General features: G+C 41.3%; 1 protein-coding gene across 2 annotated transcripts in view; it reads right to left on the reverse strand.

Annotated features, from left to right (window-relative positions):
* Nucleotides 1-20,184, reverse strand: part of ST3GAL6 (ST3 beta-galactoside alpha-2,3-sialyltransferase 6) — an 87,541-nt gene that overhangs the window by 66,342 nt on the left and 1,015 nt on the right. The window lies entirely within an intron of this gene.

Raw genomic sequence — 20,184 nt, forward strand, 5'->3', positions numbered from 1 at the left:
ACTCAGTAAGTCCCCTTTCCAAAGGGCTTATTGTTTTATAGTTTGCTTAAAAGTTATAAGTAACATTTCATCTGATTTACAAAAGCCCTTTTCCTCAAGCTACTTATTACATCAGTGTATTCTGAATGAATGTAAGCTTATTCTGCTCCCTGAGAAGCATCATTTCCTGTTTAATTCCCCTTTTGCTCTTTTTAAAAGGAAAAAAGTAAAAAAAAAAAAAAGGAAAAAAGTAAGTAAGCTTGAGGATAAACAATCAGAAGAGCATCTATCAAATCTTAAGGCTAAAGTGTTGGAAATGTTCCAGCTTACCATCCACCAGAGGATCCTCCAAAATCAAATTACAAATACGATGCTAATCTTAACTTGGGGTATAATTATTGTTACAAAGAAACCATCATACATGTGATATATATTTTTATTAAATCATATAATCCTAGATTTACTTCCGAATGCAAGCTAAATTAATCCTCTAGGCAAAGGGAGTCAACTCATTTCCTGGTAAAATTAACTATGGAAGTTTTCACCTCTACTATAACTTTGCTGATTTAGGCAATAACCAATTTCTGGGCTTCCCTGGTATTTCAGTGGTGAAGAATCTGCCTGCCAATGCAGGAGACACAGGTTGGATCCCTGATCCATAAAGATCCCACAGGCCGAGGAGCAACTAAGCCCGTGAGTCTCAACTGCTGAGCCTGTGCTCTCAAGACCAGGAGCTGCAACTGCTGAAGCCCACGGGCCCTGGAGCCTGTGCTCCACACCAAAAGGAGCCACCTCAGTGAGAAGCTCATGAAGAGCAATGAAGAGTAGCCCCCGCTCCCCACAACTGCATAAAAGCCTGTGCAGCAACGAAGACCCAGCACAGCCAAAAATCAATTTTAAAAAGCAAAACAAAAAACTATTTCCCAATGCCAGACCCTGTTCCAGGCACCAAAGACACAGTAGTGAAGAAGAAAATTAGTTTACAATCCAGGAAGAGACGGAGAAAGTAGCAAGCAGTTGTTATTACTATTAAGTAATACTATTTGGTATTATTACTATGTAGTAATTATTAAATTTACAACTGTGATTGGACAAGGCACTAACCTAGGTAGGGGAGGACAGAGAGCCTCAGAGGAATTTGAGAGAATTCACAGAGAACTCCTCTGAGGAGTAAACAGATGAAATCAGGGTAAAAATGAAAAGCATTCCCGGCAAAGGAAATGGCATTTGTGACTGAGGCTGCTGCTAATAGAAGTAAGCATGAAAGTAAGAGCTCATCTTTGTTGCATGCCTACCACATGCATGAACTCACAGAATCCTCACGACTGGGGTTGGATCCCAGAGAAAAAGAGGAGGGTAGGGAGAGGAACACAAATCTCCGTTAAAAAAGAATCCCTGAGAAGATAATGGTTATTTTGGTTAATGGGTTTGTGAGCATTTGGTATATTAACATTTGGACTTCTGTGCGGAGTTGGACCTGTTTTTCTAATTCTGTAAATGAGGAGACTGAGAGGCATAGAGAAGTTAACTTGTCCAGGGTGTCTCAAAGCTGGATGTCGAGCCAGGGTTGGGTGAGGTAATCCGCTGCTGGTCTATTTATTCTGAACCCATCAGCTACTCTGTCTTTCCAGGAACCAGATCAACTTGAAGCCTTCCTCATCTTCAAGATTCATTACGCCAATTTTCATTTTTCACAGAATGACATAGTGAAATATGGATGTATTAGAAAATCTTCAGTTTCATTCCCAGAGTTTTGATAAATGTAAGATTCCTAGGTTGAAACCTATTTCATTAGGAAATAGTACATGAAGTTTTTCATTACAGAAGCACTAACAGAAATCCAAATGTTAATATACCAAATGCTCACAAACCCATTAACCAAAATAACCATTATCTTCTCAGGGATTCTTTTTTAATGGAGATTTGTGTTCCTCTCCCTACCCTCCTCTTTTTCTCTGGGATCCAACCACAATCATGAATTTGCCTACTTTTTATTCACATACATGTACACACATACGTGGTATATGATACTGTTTTAAGTAATGGTTTAACATTTACATACGAAATACAGAATGTTTTGAAATTTGAATTTTTTCACTCTACACTTCAGGCTCAGAGATCCATCCATACCAATGCATAAAGGTCTGATTTATTCAAATTCTGTACAGTATCCTATTAATCAATTGCACCACAACTCTTTCCATTCCCTATCAGCAGATATTTAGGCTGTTTTCAGAGATCCAAATGTCATTTTGGAGCCAAATATTTTTTTTTTCCAATCTAAAAAAAAGCAGTTTACTAAGATAATCTTACCAACAACTCTTTGTGATCCCATGGAGGCCAGAATACTGGAGTGGGTAGCCTTTCCCTTCTCCAGGGTATCTTCCCAACCCAGGAATGGAACAGGTATCTCCTGCATTGTAGGTGGTTTCTTTACCAACTGAGCTATCAGGGAATCCCTACAAACTGCTAGAAATACTTTAAAATTCAAATTTCACTTCCACATAGTCTTTTTTCTAAAGCATAAACTTTGATAACTCAAGCTGTTTAAAAATACCTAGATATTTAACATACCAGGTATGACTCTTTGACTATGACAAAGCCTTTGACTGTGTGGATCACCACAAACTGTGGAAAATTCTGAAAGATGGGGAACACCAGACCCCCTGACCTGTCTCTTGAAAAACCTGTATGCAGATCAGGAAGCAACAGTTAGAACTGGACATGGAACAACAGAATGGTTCCAAATAGGAAAAGGAGTACGTCAAGGCTGTATATTATCACCCTGCTTATTTAACTTATATGCAGAGTACATCATGAGAAACACTGGGCTGGAAGAAGCACAAGCTGGAATCAAGATTGCTGGGAGAAATAGCAATAACCTCAGATATGCAGATGACACCACCCTTATGGCAGAAAGTGAAGAAGAACTAAGGAGCCTCTTGATGAAAGTGAAAGAGGAGAGTGAAAAAGTTGGTTTAAAGCTCAGCATTCAGAAAACTAAGATCATGGCATCTGGTCCCATTACTTCATGGTAAATAGATGGGGAAACAGCAGCAGACTTTATTTTGGGGGGGCTCCAAAATCACTGCAGATGGTGACTTCAGCCACGAAATTAAGTCGCTTGCTCCTTGGAAGAAAAGTTATGACCAACCTAGACAGCATATTAAAAAGCAGAGACATTGCTTTGCCAACCAAGGTCCGTATAGTCAAGGCTATGGTTTTTCCAGTAGTCATGTATGGATGTGAGAGTTGGACTGTGAAGAAAGCTGAGTGCCGAAGAATTGATACTTTTGAACTGTGGTGCTGGAGAAGACTCTTGCGAGTCCCTTGGACTGCAAGGAGATCCAACCAGTCCATCCTAAAGGAAATCAGTCCTGAATATTCATTGGAAGGACTGATGTTGAAGCTGAAACTCCAATACTTTGGCCACCTGATGTGAAGAACTGACTCATTTGAAAAAAACCCTGATGCTGGGAAAGATTGAAGGTGGGAGAAGGGGATGACAGAGGATGAGATGGTTGGATGGCATCACCAACTCAATGGACATGGGTTTGGGTGGACTCCGGAAGTTGGTGATGGACAGGGAGGCCTGGCGTGCCGTGGTTCATGGGGTTGCAAAGAGTCGGACACGACTGAGTGACTGAACTGAACTGATGACTCTTTGCAAATGCAAAGTTAATAGTATTTTAAATGAGAAAATACATTTATAGGTAAAGTAAATCTATAATCATTCTGTTGAAAACAAAACATATTGAAGAAAAAGCATATGCAGAAAATAGTCTTATAACCACTTTCTTTTTCTGATAACCACAGTGACTAGGCAGAAAACTCTGAGTGCTTGAGCAAGTAAACAAACCAAAGCTTTCCCTGGAATGCTTTGTTCAGTGTTTTAGGCAGAAAATAATCCAAGACACTACCCCACAGAATTTCAAATTTCAAATTTCTCTTTAGAATCGAGCAATTAGGAGGTACTCCCATGTACCAGAGTCAAGGATGGATAAAGTGGACAACGAAGCAAAGTAATAAAACACCAAGTCTTTCACCCTGAAGTCTTTAGACCCATAAACAGTGTGACCATACACAATGATGTATTTACATTAATGGAAATGTTTAGTTCAAGGATATTGTAACAAAGTTTATTATCCAGGCTAAACTGAAGTCAAGTCTACAAATAAGTGAAGACTTATCAATGGCATTCCTCTACCTTTAATATCACTTTATATAAAGAATCTGAGAAAACCACAAAAGGTAGATGTTTTAAAATATGAATAAATGTTTACTAATGGCTGCATTCTTTACACGCTAAAATAACCTAGTCTCAAGAGTTCCCTGGTGGCCCCAGTGGTTAGGACTCTGCACTTTGACTGCCATGGCCCAAGTTCAATCCTTGGGAACTAAGATTCCACAAGGCTAGGTGTAGACAAAAATAAACAAACTACCCTAGTCTAGAAGATGTAAAGGAAATTCAAGAAAGAGTATTTTCTCTGAAGAGAGGGGGGAGAAATGTTTCCTCTCTTAGCAGATTTCCAAGGAAGTGTTCAACATTCCTAAGAAGGTAAACAAAGCTGGGTTTCCAATGAAAGAAGTAACTCCAGTGCACTGGGGATCACCATGCAGTCAGCTCCATGGTCACAATTAGCCAAAATGTTTTAGCACATTTCACAGGCCAGAGCCAAGGGGATATCACTTCTAAATTCCTGGTCTCCAGTCCAAGAAATCCCCCTGGGCTTAGGAAAACCTCCAGGCTTCAGGAGGCAGCTCAGAACTCAACTGCAATTCATCCTACCAGTAGTTTGGTGAAATAACTGGCCAAGCAAATGGAGAAGCTCAATTATCCATTTATCCATCCAACACAGATACCTATTGCCCATCTTATCACATGGCACAAAATCTCAGGGGGAAAAAAACCGTCTGAGAGCACAGATGCTCTAAAGGCAAGTCCACAAAAACACAGACATACCAAATATAACCTTTGCCCCATGCTGACCTCTTAACTATAGCTTCATGTTTAGTTGCTCAGTCGTGTCTGACTCTTAAGAGACCCCATGGACTGCAGCTCGCCAGGCTCCTCTGTCCGTGAGATTTTTCAGGCAAGCATACAGGTGTGGGTTGCCATTTCCTTTTCCAAACTATAACTTCAAAGTGCCCTACTTTCTTGTTTTTCAATTAAGTAATATGTATCTTATAGAAAAAACATAGAAGCCTAAAACATGCAACTTTTTTGCATTCCCCCTCAAAGGACAAAATATATTGTATGAGCAGTAGAAACTAGTTATAAAGAGAATGAGAATCAGCAAGAGGCCAGAAACCAAAAGTAGAACTGCTTAAACTTTTCAAACTTCCCCACCTTTGTGATTTTTCTAAATGTCTGGTGGCTTCCCCTGGTGTTACTAGCAGTAAGCAGTGACTTCTGAACAGAAAGCAGGGGCCATGACAGGCACATGCCCTCTGCAACCACGCTAGGCTGTGGACATGTAAGGTGAAGGGCGAGTCTGTGCCGAGAGCATTCCAGACAAACGTCCCCAGCAAATCTCTGGGTCCTGAAACAAGAGTACGAAAGAAGGGCAAAGCAAGTGGCCCGGGCATGTGAAGTCACCCTGGGGACTTCAAAACAGTATGGTTCTTAGCATTCCCCTTACCCCAGAAACTCAGCCCAGAATAAGAGAAGTTACTGTCAGGCAGTCTAAACCCAATCCTTTGCTGAAGAAAAAAGCATTCTGTCATCTGCTACCCTCTGCTTAGTCCCTTCTTACTAACTGAAGCCTAACTGTTGGACTGTTTTTTGATCTGAGGGCTTTTTTTACTTTCTAAAATGAGAACTGGCCTTTGATATGTCAAAGTAGAGCAAAATGAAACCTTTATTTACAGCATGCTGTACTATTTGAAAAATAGAGATTTCATTTAAAGCATAAAGTTCTATTTTTTTTTTCCCCTATCAAAGATGATTGTGAATCAGAGTAACTGGGGACAACTGGACCGAGGAGGTGGCTCAGGCCAGGTCTGGGAGAATGGCTTAAGGACACCACAGCAGAGGGCCAGAGAGGCACTGGTGGGAAGTCAAAAGAGATGACGTGCGAAGCTTGGTCTGGGATATCCCAGGAAACCAAACTGGTTCAGTCCGAAAACACTAGGGAAGAATAATGTGGAGAAATAAAGAAAAAGCCATATCATTGCCATGAAACCTCTGTCCTCCTATGGGGCACATCACAGACATGCAGCAGCTAGGGGCAAGACAGGGAAAATTCCAGAACCAAGGCCTAGGGGGGATCTGGGGAATGGAGACAGGAGGGTTCAGGCACCAGGCCCACCACGAACACTCTGTGTTCATTTCCCAGGGCTGCAGCAACAAAGTACCGCAAACATGGTGGCTTACAATAACAGGTGTTTATCTCACAGTTCTGGAGGCTAGAAGTCCAAATGCCAAGTGCTGGCAGGGCCATGCTCCATCTGAACCTGGTAGGGGGGAATACTTCCTTGCCTCGTGCTAGTTTCTGGTGGTTTGCTGGCACTCCTTAGCACCCCGTGGCTGATAGATGCCATCACTCCAACCCAGTGTTTTCACATGGTGCTCTCCCTGTGTCTCTGTCCTCACACACATGCTTCTTATAAGGATACCAGTCACACTGGACCAGGGGGCCACCCTACTCCAGCATGACTTCATCTTAACCACTACATCTCCGTGACCCTATTTTCAAATGAGGTCACATTCTGAGGTACTGGGAGTTATAACTTCAACATGTCTTTTTAGGGAGACACGACTCAACCCATAACACATCTCTTGATGCCCAGTCCTTCCTCTGAGCCAGAGGGACTCTGATTCTCTGCGTGCATGCTAAGTTGCTCAGTCGTGGCTTACTCTCTGCAACCCTGTGAACTGTAGCCCACCAAGCTCCTCTGGCCATGGGATTCTCCAAGCATGAACACTGGAATGGGTTGCCATGCCCTCCTCCAGGGGATCTTCCCAACCCAGAGATTCAATCTGTGTCTCTTAGGTCTCCCGCATTAGCAGGATTCTTTACCACTAGCATCACCTGGCAAGCCCTTCTGACATCCTAGAGTCACTCAGAACACCATGGGTGCCATTTCAAATTAAAGAGAAAGAGAAAAAAAAGATAGCCTATGGTGGTGAAAGTCAGAGTAGTGGTTACATGGTAGGAGAGGAGCAGTGATCAAGTGAGAGTGCTCCGTGCACTCCCGGAAGGCAGGCTATGTTCCGCCTCTTCACCTGGAGGCAGGTTATACAAGTGTGCTTCTTGGGAACAAATGTATTGAACTATATGTACATGGCCTTTCCTCATGGCTTAGCAGGTAAAGAATCTGCATGCAATGCAGAAGTCCTTGGTTCAATCCCTGGGTTTGGAAGATCCTCTGGAGAAGGGAACATCTACCCACTCCAATATTCTGGCCTGGAGAAATCCATGGACTGTATAGTCCATGGGGTCGTCAAGACTTGGACACAACTGAGTGACTATTAAATAGCTGTGAAAAAAAGAGAAGCGAAAAGCAAAGGAGAAATGGAAAGATATAAGCATCTGAATGCAGAGTTCCAAAGAACAGCAAGGATAGATAAGGAAGTCTTCCTCAGCGATCAATGCAAAGAAATAGAGGAAAACAACAGAATGGAAAAGACCAGAGATCTCTTCAAGAAAATTAGAGATACCAAGGGAACATTTCATGCAAAGATAGGCTCAATAAACGACAGAAATGGTATGGACCTAACAGAAGCAGAAGATATTAAGAGGTAGCAAGAATACACAGAAGAACTATACAAAAAAGATCTTCACAACCAAGATAATCACGATGGTGTGATCACTCACCTAGAGCCAGACATCCTGGAATGTGAAGTCAAGAGGGCCTTAGGAAACATCACTACGAACAAAGCTAGTGGAAGTGATGGAATTCCAGTTGAGCTCTTTCAAATCCTGAAAGATGATGCTGTGAAAGTGCTGCACTCAATATGCCAGCAAAATTGGAAAACTCAGCAGTGTCCACAGGGCTGGAAAAGGTCAGTTTTCATTCCAATCCCAAGAAAGGCAATGCTGAAGAATGGTCAAACTACCCCACAATTGCACTCATCTCACATGCTAGTAAAGTAATGCTCAAAATTCTCCAAGCCAGGCTTCAGCAATATGTGAACCCTGAACTTCCAGATATTCAAGCTGGTTTTAGAAAAGGCAGAGGAATCAGAGATCAAATTGCCAACATCTGCTGGATCATGGAAAAAGCAAGAGAGTTCCAGAAATACATCTATTTCTCCTTTATTGACTATGCCAAAGCCTTTGACTGTGTGGATCACAATGAACTGCGGAAAATTCTGAAAGAGATGGGAATACCAGACCACCTGACCTGCCTCTTGAGAAACCTGTATGCAGGTCAGGAAGCAACAGTTAGAACTGGACATGGAACAACAGACTGGTTCCAAATAGGAAAAGGAGTACGTCAAGGATGTATATTGTCACCCTGTTTATTTAACTTATATGCAAAGTACATCATGAGAAACGCTGGGCTGGAAGAAGCACAAGCTGGAATCAAGATTGCCGGGAGAAATATCAGTAACCTCAGATATGCAGATGACACCACTCTTGTGGTAGAAAGTGAAGAGGAACTGAAGAGCCTCTTGATGAAAGTGAAAGAGGAGAGTGAGAGAGTTGGCTTAAAGCTCAACATTCAGAAAACAAAGATCATGGCATCTGATCCCATCATTTCATGGCAAATAGATGGGGTAACAGTGGAAACAGTGTCAGACTTTATATTTTTGGGCTCCAAAATCACTGCAGATGGTGACTGCAACCGTGAAATTAAAAGACGCTTACTCCTTGGAAGGAAAGTTATGACCAACCTAGATAGCATATTGAAAAGCAGAGCCATTACTTTGCCAACAAAGGTCCGTCTAGTCAAGGCTATGGTTTTTCCAGTAGTCATGTATGGATGTGAGAGTTGGACTGTGAAGAAAGCTGAGCACCGAAGAATTGATGCTTTTGAACTGTGGTGTTGGAGAAGACTCTTGAGAGTCCCTTGGACTGCAAGGAGATCCAACCAGTCCATTCTAAAGAAGATCAGTCCTGAGTGTTTTTTGGAAGGAATGATGCTAAAGCTGAAACTCCAGTACTTTGGCCATCTCATGCGAAGAGTTGACTCATTGGAAAAGACTCTGATGCTGGGAGGAACTGGGGGCAGGAGGAGAACAGGACGACAGAGGATGAGATGGCTGGATGGTATCACCGACTCAATGGACGTGAGTTTGAGTGAACTCCGGGAGTCGGTGATGGACAGGGAGGCCTAGAGTGCTGCAATTCATAGGGTCGCAGAGTCAGACATAACTGAGCAACTGAATTGAACTGAGCGACTTTCACTTTCACTTCATATGTACATGGTTTTATGCTCCTCTGCATGGATGATGAATTGCCATAAGAGCTTTACTTTTAGAGAACTTGGTGCTGTCCAAACCATAAAGGTGTTGACAGCCCAGGTGTAACTTCAGAAAGGAGCTTTACCTGGGAGAAGCCCCAACCCAACAGTCAGCCACTCAGCCCTGCTGGTTCAGACATTCAAGTGGTCAGTTTACCTGAGACGTTCAACTCCCAGGTGCTGGTGTATAAATGGAAATGCCAAAGTAACACACTTATAATGAGAAAAATATAAGGGCCAAGGAGTACATATATTTGAACTAAAAGATTGACAATTTCTAGAGGCAAAATTTCTGGGTGACTTAAAAACGTTGTTTGACAACCACTGACCCACAATAAGGGCACAGGCTTCCCAAAACAGTGCCAGAAATGAGCTACAACAGTTTTTGCTCTGCCCTGTTTTCCTAGCCTTCTTGGGGACCTCTGCCACACATTCCATTTTCAGGCTAATTACAGCTCAAGTATATTCCAGTGTTTTTTCTTTCACATCTAATTCTCCTCTGGGAATTTTAAACTCTTGTGGTTATGGAGTTTTCCATCCTCTTGCCTAATTTCTAAGCAAGAGAGATCAACACCAAAAGACAGAGTTAAAATACACCGGACCCCACTCAGATTTGGTAGAAAATATATTTCTGCAGTAAAAATATGTAGGATTTCCTAGAATTAAATATAAGTCAGACATTTAACATCAGATATTGCATAAGCTCAGTTGTGGAAGTGTCTGGTGATGGAAGTAAAATTTGATGCTGTAAAGAACAGTATTTCATAAGAACCTGGAATTCCATGAATCAAGGTAAATTGGACACGGTCATGCAGGAGATGGCAAGAGTAAATAAACATGGACATCTTAGGAAACAGTGAACTAAAATGGACAGGAATGGGTGAATTCAATTCAGATGACCCTTATACCTACTATTGTGGGCAAGAATCCCATAGAAGAAATGGAGTAGCACTCAGAATCAACAAGAGAGTCTGAAATGCAATAGTTAGGTGCAACCTTAAAAATGACAGAATGATCCTGGTTTGTTTCCAAGGCAAACATCACAGTAATCCAAGTCTACGCCCCAACCACTGATGCTAAATAAGCTGAAGTTGACCGGTTCCATGAAGACCTAGAAGACCTACAACTAACACCAAAAAAAGATGGCCCTTTCATCACAGGGGACTGGAATGCACAAGTAGGAAGTCAAGAGATACCTGGAGTAACAGGCAAGTTTGGCCTTGGAGTACAAAATGAAGAGGGCAAAGGCCAACAGAATTCTACCAAGACAACACACCAGTCATAGCAGACACCCTTTTTCAACAACACAAGAGACAATTTTACACATAAACATCACCAGATGGTCAATACTGAAATCAGACTGATTATATTCTTTGCAGTCAAAGATGGAGAAGCTCTATACAAGCAGCATAAACAAGACCTGGAGCTGACTGTGGCTCAAATCATCAGCTCCTCGTATTAAAATTCAGGCTGGCAGTGAGCGAAGAGGAACTAAAAAGTATCTTGATGAGGGTGAAGGAGGAGAGTGAAAAAGCCAGCTTAAATCTCAATATTAAAAAAACTAAGATCATGGCATCCAGTCCCATCACTGCATGGCAAATAGAAGGGGAAAAGGTAGAAGCAGTGACAGATTTCCTCTGCTTGGGCTCTAAAATCATTGGGGATGGTGACCATAGCCATGAAATTAGAAGACAATTGCTTCTTGGCAGGAAAGCTATGACAAACCTAGACAGTATGTTAAAAAGCAGAGCCATCACTTTGCCAACAAAGTCCATATAGTCAAGGCTATGGTTTTTTTCCAGTAGTCATATACAGATGTGAGAGCTGGACCATAAGGAAGGCAGAGCACCAAAAAATTGATACTTTCAAACTGTTGTGCTGGAGAAGTCTCTTGAGACTCCCTTGGACTGCAAGGAGATCAAACCAGTCCATCCTAAAGGAAATCAGCCCTGAATATTTATTGGAAGGACTGATGCTGAAGCTGAAGCTCCAATACTTTGGCCACCTGATGCGAAGAGCTGACTTATTGGAAAAGACCCTGATGCTGGGAAAGACTGAAGGAGAAGAGGGTGACAAAGGATGCAATGGTTGGATGGCATCACCAATTCATTGGACATGAATTTGGGCAAACTCTGGGAGATGGTGAGGGACCGGGAGGCCTGGAGTGCTGCAGTCCATGGGGTGGTGAAGAGTCAGATACAACTTGGTGACTGAACAACAACAATTGAAGAAGCTCTGAATAACATATTGATGTGTTAAAAATTGAATGATGTCTTAAAAATGGGAATGGGGAGGAGAAGAGGAATAAGAAAGGGGAACAGAGAGGAGGAAAGGAAGCCAAACTTTAACTGCAAAGGAAACAAATAAAAATAAAATCTTAATCAAACTGCACATAAAAATTATCAAGCAAATAATTACAGAAGAGGAAGCTGTGGCTTTCTTGAGTGTGAAATGTAATAGGGAGGTACTGGAAGTTTCAAGGCCATGCATTTATAGTAGTCCTGTGGACTGTTTTCCTTGGATATCTCCACTCTCAAACTTCATATAGAAACCCAGGTTTCAGAAGTCTCAAATGATACTTCACATCTCCTTTTTCTTTTTTTTTTGGCTGTGCTATGTGTGACTTGCAGGATCTCAGTTCCCCAATCAGGGACTGAACCTGGGCAATGGCAGTGAAAACCTGGAATCCTAACCACTAGGCAACCAAGGAACTCCCTCACGTTTCTTTCAAACACTTAGGTTATTAAAAATGAGAGATCAAATATCAAGTATGTATTATGTTCAATAATGTTCATCATTTTCTCATGAAATGTTTTCATCATCTTCTCGTGAAAACTGCCATAAATCGGAGGCAGCTAGTGGGATTCCACTTTTCAAGAAAGTCTTCCTTCTCTACCTCTACCCATGTTGAGATGAGGATAGAGAAGATTCTAAGAAAGAAAGTATATGTAAAGTGTTTCAAGAACATATGTTTCAAGATACAACTATCAGGTTTTTTAAACTACAGAAAAAGATGAACAGATGTTCATTTTTAATGGACAAATGAACAGAGTAGTTTTTGTTCTCAACCCTAGTTTATTCTGAAAAATCACAGTACCAATCAACAGATTTTCATCTCCCAACTCCACCTGAAGCATGCGTACATGCACATACACGCACACTTGTGTACACACACACACTGCACACTGCATCCCTCCACTGTTTGCCCATGGATCTCTATATTATAATTAGTACTGTGCCTGGCACATGAAAGGTGTCCAAATATTTATTACTGTTCAAGGAAAACTGAAGAATATAACAACATGAGTAGATAAATAGAGTCCAAATTGAAGTCACAGGATGAGATGGTGGGATGGCATCACCGAGTCAATGGATATCAGTTTGAGTAAACTCAGGAGTTGGTGATGGACAGGGAGGCCTCGCGTGCTGCAAGGGAGTTGCAAAGAGTCGGACACAACTGAGCAACTGAACTGAACTGAAAGTGAAGTCATGAACTGAAAGTGAAGTCAGGTTCTAATAGGACTCAGACTGGTTAAAAAAAAAAAAAAAAGAAATTAGAGCCAGAGAAGGCCAAACAGAAAGACTTTCTGGAGAAAGTCAAATTTTAACTATCCAATGAACAAGAGTTATGATAATAGCTATAATAAGAGTTATAATAATAATAATAATGTAACAATATTGATTAAATGTTAGGTATTTGGCAGGCCCTATACTGAACTATTTGCACATGCTTTCTTTTTTAATTATCATAACTGTGAAGTGGGCATTATTCAAGTTTAGAGATGAAGAAAGTGATCTTCACAGAAGTTAGGCAATGTGTTCAGAGTCAGGCAGTTTATCAGCCATGAAGCTGGAAAGGCAGGTTATCATCTAGCTTGGATGGGGGTGGGTGGGGAGTGGAAGGAGAAGGGCACCAGTTCTAAAGGCCTTCACAATCTGCAGCACAGGGAGGCTTGCAGCGACTGTAGGAGCAAATGGAACAGTAAAAAAAAAAAAAAAAGGGCAACAGGAGAGAGCAGAAAACTTCAAAAGACCTGTGGGAAGAATTCTCTGGATTTTTGAGCAGAAAAAAATTTCTGTAATAAAAACCATGCTTGAGGAATGTTAATATAAAAGGTGCATGGACAGGAATATTGGTGGTCATAGGTGGAGACCTTGGGTAGAAGCTCTGTAAGAAGAATGTAATTGCATTATTTATGGTTAAAGCAGAGGAGGCCTACACACCAACTCTAAAAATGGAGGGAAGCTTTTCAGGTTTTTTGCAGTAGATGGGCCAGTTTTGTCCTCCAAAAATATCCCAGGCCTGCAAAACATTTACAGATATTTCAACCATCAGAAATTACACATATCCCTTAACATCCTGCTTAAGAAAAAATCCAATTATTTCTAATCTAATTGTAGCATAGCTGGGATCAAACAAGAGTGATTAGCTAACTTACTCTGACATTTACTTGAGATATTGGCTTCAACTATCAAAAGGATCTTGACAGCAGTATTCTTTATCTCACCAAAATCATTCACAAAAAAAAGTCCTATAACTTGCGGAGTCTGTCAATTAAATAAAATTATGAATTAAATTACTTGCTGTTGCTGAAAAGCAGCTGGAAATCCATCTGGAACTGGATCAACTCATCGCTCTTGTCTAAATGCAACAAGATAACCCATTTTTTTCCATTTTAAGTGCAGTTTATAACTTTATTATACTATAATAATTATATATTACATGATCTAATACCAGCTTTATATTATCCATAAAAACAAACCAGGGAATTAAAAAAAAAAAAACTGATTTTTTAATTCTTTGGCTCTGTGCTGAACATAGAGTATGCGCATATTCCCCATCTTTGCCTCTTCTATCCCTTAAGACATGAAGGACTCTTACACACTAAAGGGCTGCACAGATTTTAATAAAAGCATTTCATTTTATTACACTTTGTACTGTATTATTTTAATAAAAGCAGCACCTTCTATGGTGCTGGCCTAAATATTTGCAATAAAATATTTCCTAAGAAGAAAACTCCTCTAAGCTATCAGAAACACTGGGCTGATAACTTCTCTGAGGACTAAAATCTTATTGGGGAGGCAGACTCCATAAAATCAGCTCAAAGACAAGAAGACTTTGTTTATATTGTTGGTATTATAGCAGCATGTCCTTGAGGGACAGGGGGGAAAAAGTCTAAAAGGTAGAACCTTTAAAATATGTATACAGAGTATCTCTATTAACCAGGAAGATGCCCTCTAAAGACGCCATTCTTTGTGAGAAACTCTGTCACTCTGAGTTTCAGCAAGAGTCCACAGCTGGCCCTTCTCAGTTCCCTTTCCCAGGCAGGGACTCACTCTCAGCTCTGGCCCTGATGAGAAGAGATGAGAAGAGCTTTTTATCCCCAGTGAATCTGTTTGTGTCTCCAGCTAGGTTAAATGATATCTAACAGAAACCTAAGACATATCATAATAAGCAATGGATTTCAAGCGGTGCTTACTAAAGGGCATGAAATCATAGATGTGAGATGCTGGGCTATTAAAGAGGGAAATGATTTTGTTATCTAATCTCTTGGCACACTTATTTCCTCACAAATGTAACTACAAACCCAACTCAAATTATCATAAATTATGAATTATGAAACTGAAAATTTGTTGTAACAGAGTCTCTAAGTTGCATCTGACTCTTTGCAGCCCCATGGATTATGGCACACCAGGCTCCCCTCTTCTTCACTATCTCCTGGAGGTGGTCAAATTCACGTTCATTGAGTCAGTAATACTATCTAACCATCTCTGAAAGTTTCAGTTCAGTTCAGTTCAGTCGCTCAGTCGTGTCTGACTCTTTGTGACCCCATAAATCACAGCACGCCAGGCCTCCCTGTCCATCACCAACTCCCGGAGTTCACTCAGACTCATGTCTGAAAGTTTACTGTACATGAAAACAAATTTGAGAATAGCCATCTGATAATATTCACATACCAGTCTCTTACATGTCAACCTAATAATTTTCAAAAAAAGTTTCAAAGCCAGAAAAGTTTTAATTAATTTAGACAAACCCACAGGAATGAATGCACATTTCACCTATTTTCTCCAATGGGTCAAGTTTTTGAAATGATACACTGATAATCCTAATAGTTACAAAGATGAAGCCTAAGAGTTATTAAGATGTTACAGCTGAGCTATTCACACTGTGAGTTAATCCATGGGCACGGATGGAGACACCTGGCAACCGTCTGTTCTATTTATAAAGTTCTGAACGCCACACCAGGTGGAGGACACGGGGCAAACAAGATGAGACATAACTGCTGCCTGCTTAAACTGAAACATGTTCCAGATTTTATGTCAGCACATCAGCCATAAGGAAACAGATACCAAAAGCTGAAAGATAACTGATATATATATATATATATATGTCAGTTAAGTATGTAAATTAATAAATGAGCAGGGCATCTGGCTAAATAATCTCAAAAGTAATTTTCTAAGAGTATACCAAGTTTCCCCAGAGAGTTGGATACTGGAGATGATGAGCTATCTTGGAATCAAAGGATACCTGATAAAATGCCTCTGTTCATTTCTGATAAACCAGTGCTACTAGGAAGTACTGCCTTGGTCATAAATTTTCATGATTTAAGTGTTACTCTAAGACTGAGAAGATTATCTATGAAGAACGATAGAAACAAAATTTCTAAGGCATAGTATAGTCCCATGGCAACTATTACAAGAGTTCATTTCCACTGAAACTGTAACTCCCTGCATAGCCTGGGGGAAAGGGGGCTGGCATCAGGAAAAGGGAAGAGTTTCCCATTATATAGAATATCCCCTCTTCAGACGATCATTGTCCTTTTGGTTGGTGGCATCTGAAACTAGATGGGAAAAATTAAGTTAATCTACTCAAATCAATCACACTTGCAAACGATACCAACTGTGATCGATTTGAGTAGATGATTAACTTAGTTTTTCATATCTAGTTTCAGATGCCACCAGCCAACCCAGAGACTTAGAGACAACTAGATATTCAGCCTAGAGAGAAGTTGAGCAATCAAAGCTAGTGATGGAGCGTTTCATGCTTGAGTGAGTACAAGGATTTATTTCAGTGAATGAGAGAAAAACTGTACACAGTCCTCTGAGAACCGCTTCTCAGTGTGGACATGCCTGTGCCCTGGCCTAGAGCAAGGAAGGGAAATCAGTGATGGCCAATTAATGGGGAGAAGAAAAATGTGAAGAATGAAAACGTGTGTGTGAGAGAGAGAGAGAGAGAGCAAGAAAAAGCCCAAGAGGAAAGTCCATCAACCACCAGGTAAAGACTGAATCTCTAAATCAGCCTCCAGTGGCATCTTATTCTAATTAAAACACAATTCAAACTCCTTCTTAAGATTTGAAGGTATCTCACAAGCAGTCTTCTGCTTACCTCACTGACTTCCTCTCCTCCTAGCTTGCCCTTTTGCACTCTTCTCCAAGTTCTGCAAACATCCGCAGTTCATTTATGCCTCCGGGCCTCTGTGGCCACTGTTTCCTCTGCCTAGAATGCTCTTCACTTGACTGGCTTCTCACCATTCCTATCTTTCTTCATACACCACCCCCTCATGGCAGCTCTCTGACTGCCCTAAACCAGCTTCCCTCAGACCCTGTCTGGCACACCCCCACAATGAACTGTCTTCATAACACTCATTCTATCTGAAAAGTGTTTTCCCATATATTTGTATCTGATTTATTGATTCCATTTCCCACAGAAACATAAACTCTGTAAGAGCAAAGAATGTGTTTTGTTCAATGCTGCACACCCTACCTAGAACATCTCCTGTACATGGTAGGGACGCAATAAATATTGGCTGAATCTCAAGTTCCACCATATAGATGACTGCAGAAAGTCACTCAAGAGCCACTGCAAAACCATTCTCTGCCTCTTTTGTTGCCCCATCAAAGCACATGGTTATGACCATGACCCACAACCACACCAATTCCAGGCCTGCTTCCACACGCCACGGGGGTGAGAATAACATTGCTTCCTTCCCTTAGAGAAATCGCCAGCTTCCTTGCCATTTCCTCTCCTGGAGGCCTTATTCTCTCATCTCCCACAGATCTTTCCATCCCCAATCACATAAAAAGTAAGTCAATGTTTAAAGAATTCTTCAAAAACCAGCATTACTCTGTGCAACTGGATGAAATGATCCCCCTTGCACATTGCATCTCAGGTAAAAGGGGGAAGAAGAGAGAACACAGAAGAGACTCTTCACTCAGCTTTCTAGTGTTCATGATAAGAAATTTCCTAAAGGTTGGGTGCTTTCCTTCTCCTTTTTCCCAAAGGTCCAGGAAGACGAAAACCCTGATCAGATGCAGAAGGTTGTGGTAGTAAGTGGTAAGCTGCCCATTCCTCCTGGGATGACCAAAAGATCTCCAAAAAGAAAAAAAGAAATATGAACACGGGGAAGAGACTGAGATCCTACTGCTCCTCACTCTCTTTTATCATATCCTCACCCGCAAAATATCATTGCTTCTTAGCCTGACCGCCTGTCTGGCAGCCAAGTTCCTGACCAATTCAATCACCATCAGGAGAAAAAACACCTGCTACCCCACTACAGTGAGAACTGTGCTTCTGACACCCTGACATGGAACCATAAATATAGCTTTCTACAAAAACACTGTTATGTCCAATGCACACATCTTGTTCTATACATCAAGTGCACTCCAAATTAAACACTTTAACTCATCAGGGTTCAACTGGAAACTGTGGTGTATGCTGTTATCCACTGTAGTTAGGATAAGCAAGAGAGATTCAACAGTGATAGTGAGGAGGTAGCCCTGTGAAGATTTCTTCCAGGCAAAAAGGAACTTCCCTGAAAATATATTCAGAATGAAAAGAACATTCAGAACATAAGCTATTGGCAATAACAGGCCCTTGTAAACCTGGCCAGACACAACCCACCCAAGGGGCATGTCAAAGATGTGGAGAAGATAGAAGATAACCCTTGAAAGTCTGAAACTAACAAGAGGAAAGACAATGTAGAGCATCTGCTCAAGAAGCCAAGCCTGAGGGGTAATTAAGAAGGTGTGTTCAGATAGGAGAGGGGGATACAAGTGAGGGTGGAAGGCACAGGAGAAAGACAAGCAAATGAATGGAAGAACCTGTGAGGAACATCTGCTACAGAGGCTTCCTGGGACCCCTGCAAGGCAGAAGTGAAGCGACCCTCCTGTGATCCAATCTAAGTCACTTAACCTTGGGCAGGCTCAAGTTTGTTTGTTTGTTTGTTTTAATTATAAAATAAGGTCAAGCATTCCTTTCTCCTAGGGTGGTTGTGAAGATTAAATAAACTAGCACAGGTGAACTCACTGGGGATAATACTGGGAACCATACTGGGAACCACCTGAGTTTTGTGCTTTCCTCTCCTTCTTGATAAGCATCACCTAGAATGCACTTAAACAGGTCTCTGGCCTCTGAATGCAATCACAATGGAAAAAAGCCTATTGTAATCTGCATGGTTAGCAGATGATGCTTATCAGAGAAACATGGGAAGCACAGTATTACTTCACTTCTCTCTCATAATATTCCATATGATATGGAACACAGAAATATCTCGCACAGAAGCAAACAGCTGCCACTATTATTTAAAATGAGAAAACTTGAAAATTACAATTTTCACAAAAGACAGACTGATTTTTTTTAAATGCTATGTCTCTTAAAGTCATTCTTCTGCCAACACTATTTCTATTCCTTTTGAGCTCCAAAGATTTGTATTGATTTGGGGCATAAGAACAAATTGAATATCTCCAACAAATCTACTGAAACAATCAAAACAGCAATCTCATTCTATTACACCATAATACGGAGACACGGTACAACCTGAAACTGTGACAACCAGGGAGGAACGTGGTGAAAATATTGCTCAAGAAAAGGCCTGTGAGAAGGCCCTCCCCCTCCACGTTTAAGGACCACTTGATGCCAGAACAGATACACAGTTTTGAGAAAAGTTCTCTTCTCATAAACCAAAGTTGCCATTATCTAAAGTGCTTCCGAGCCAATCAGCCTCATTCGGAGACGACAAACTAGATCATCTAAGAGTGGCTCTTTACAGATTTTCGTACTAAAAGTCGGCGGTGAGACTAAAAGGAAGGGAAAACAAATCAATTTACAAATGTCAAATCATCATGTTTCAGATGTAAAATAGCCTGGCAACCTGACCAGATCTTCCCAAATATGTAACATCTCCATATAAGTCAAAAGATATAATTTCTCAGCCTGCAGCCGGGACACTAAGTTTTATCACTGGAAAGTCAAATATCAAAGCTAGCCTTGTAAGAGCAGCTATCAGAAACCACGAGACTAGCGTGAACATGGGGCCAGAGGGCAAGGAGCTTCTGGTAGATTCGCAGTATTCTTAACTATCTACCTAATTACAGTTCTCAGGTGGCGGGCCTCTTAAAGCACGTGTGACTTTTGGATTTAGAATCTGCGGCTTCTGGAGTTTCCGATACGTTGGCATTCAAGATGTCGCTTTCATCACCACTCCCAAGTACCGTTTTTAAAACAACATCTTCGAACAGCAACCCCACCCTCAACCCGGTCACCAACCTCTCTCCCCGCCCTTCCACTGAAGACCTGCACCCCACCCCCCCACCCCACCCCCGCAAAGGTGTTTTGGGTTTGTTTTTACTTTCTGAAAACTGCCTTTTATAGATTCTCTTTCAAGCCCAAATAACACCACACAAGGAGCTGAGATCGCCAGGGAGCTCGGTAGCATTCGGCCTCAAAACCACTAGCTTCTTCTCCCCTTTCCCCCAAATGAACGGCAGGCCAAGTCCCTGCAATTTTCTCGTCCC

This window comes from Bos grunniens, chromosome 1 (genome assembly GCF_055505025.1).
Source record: "Bos grunniens cultivar Pamir isolate PY7600 chromosome 1, Bosgru_T2T1.0, whole genome shotgun sequence".
Taxonomy (NCBI): domain Eukaryota; kingdom Metazoa; phylum Chordata; class Mammalia; order Artiodactyla; family Bovidae; genus Bos; species Bos grunniens.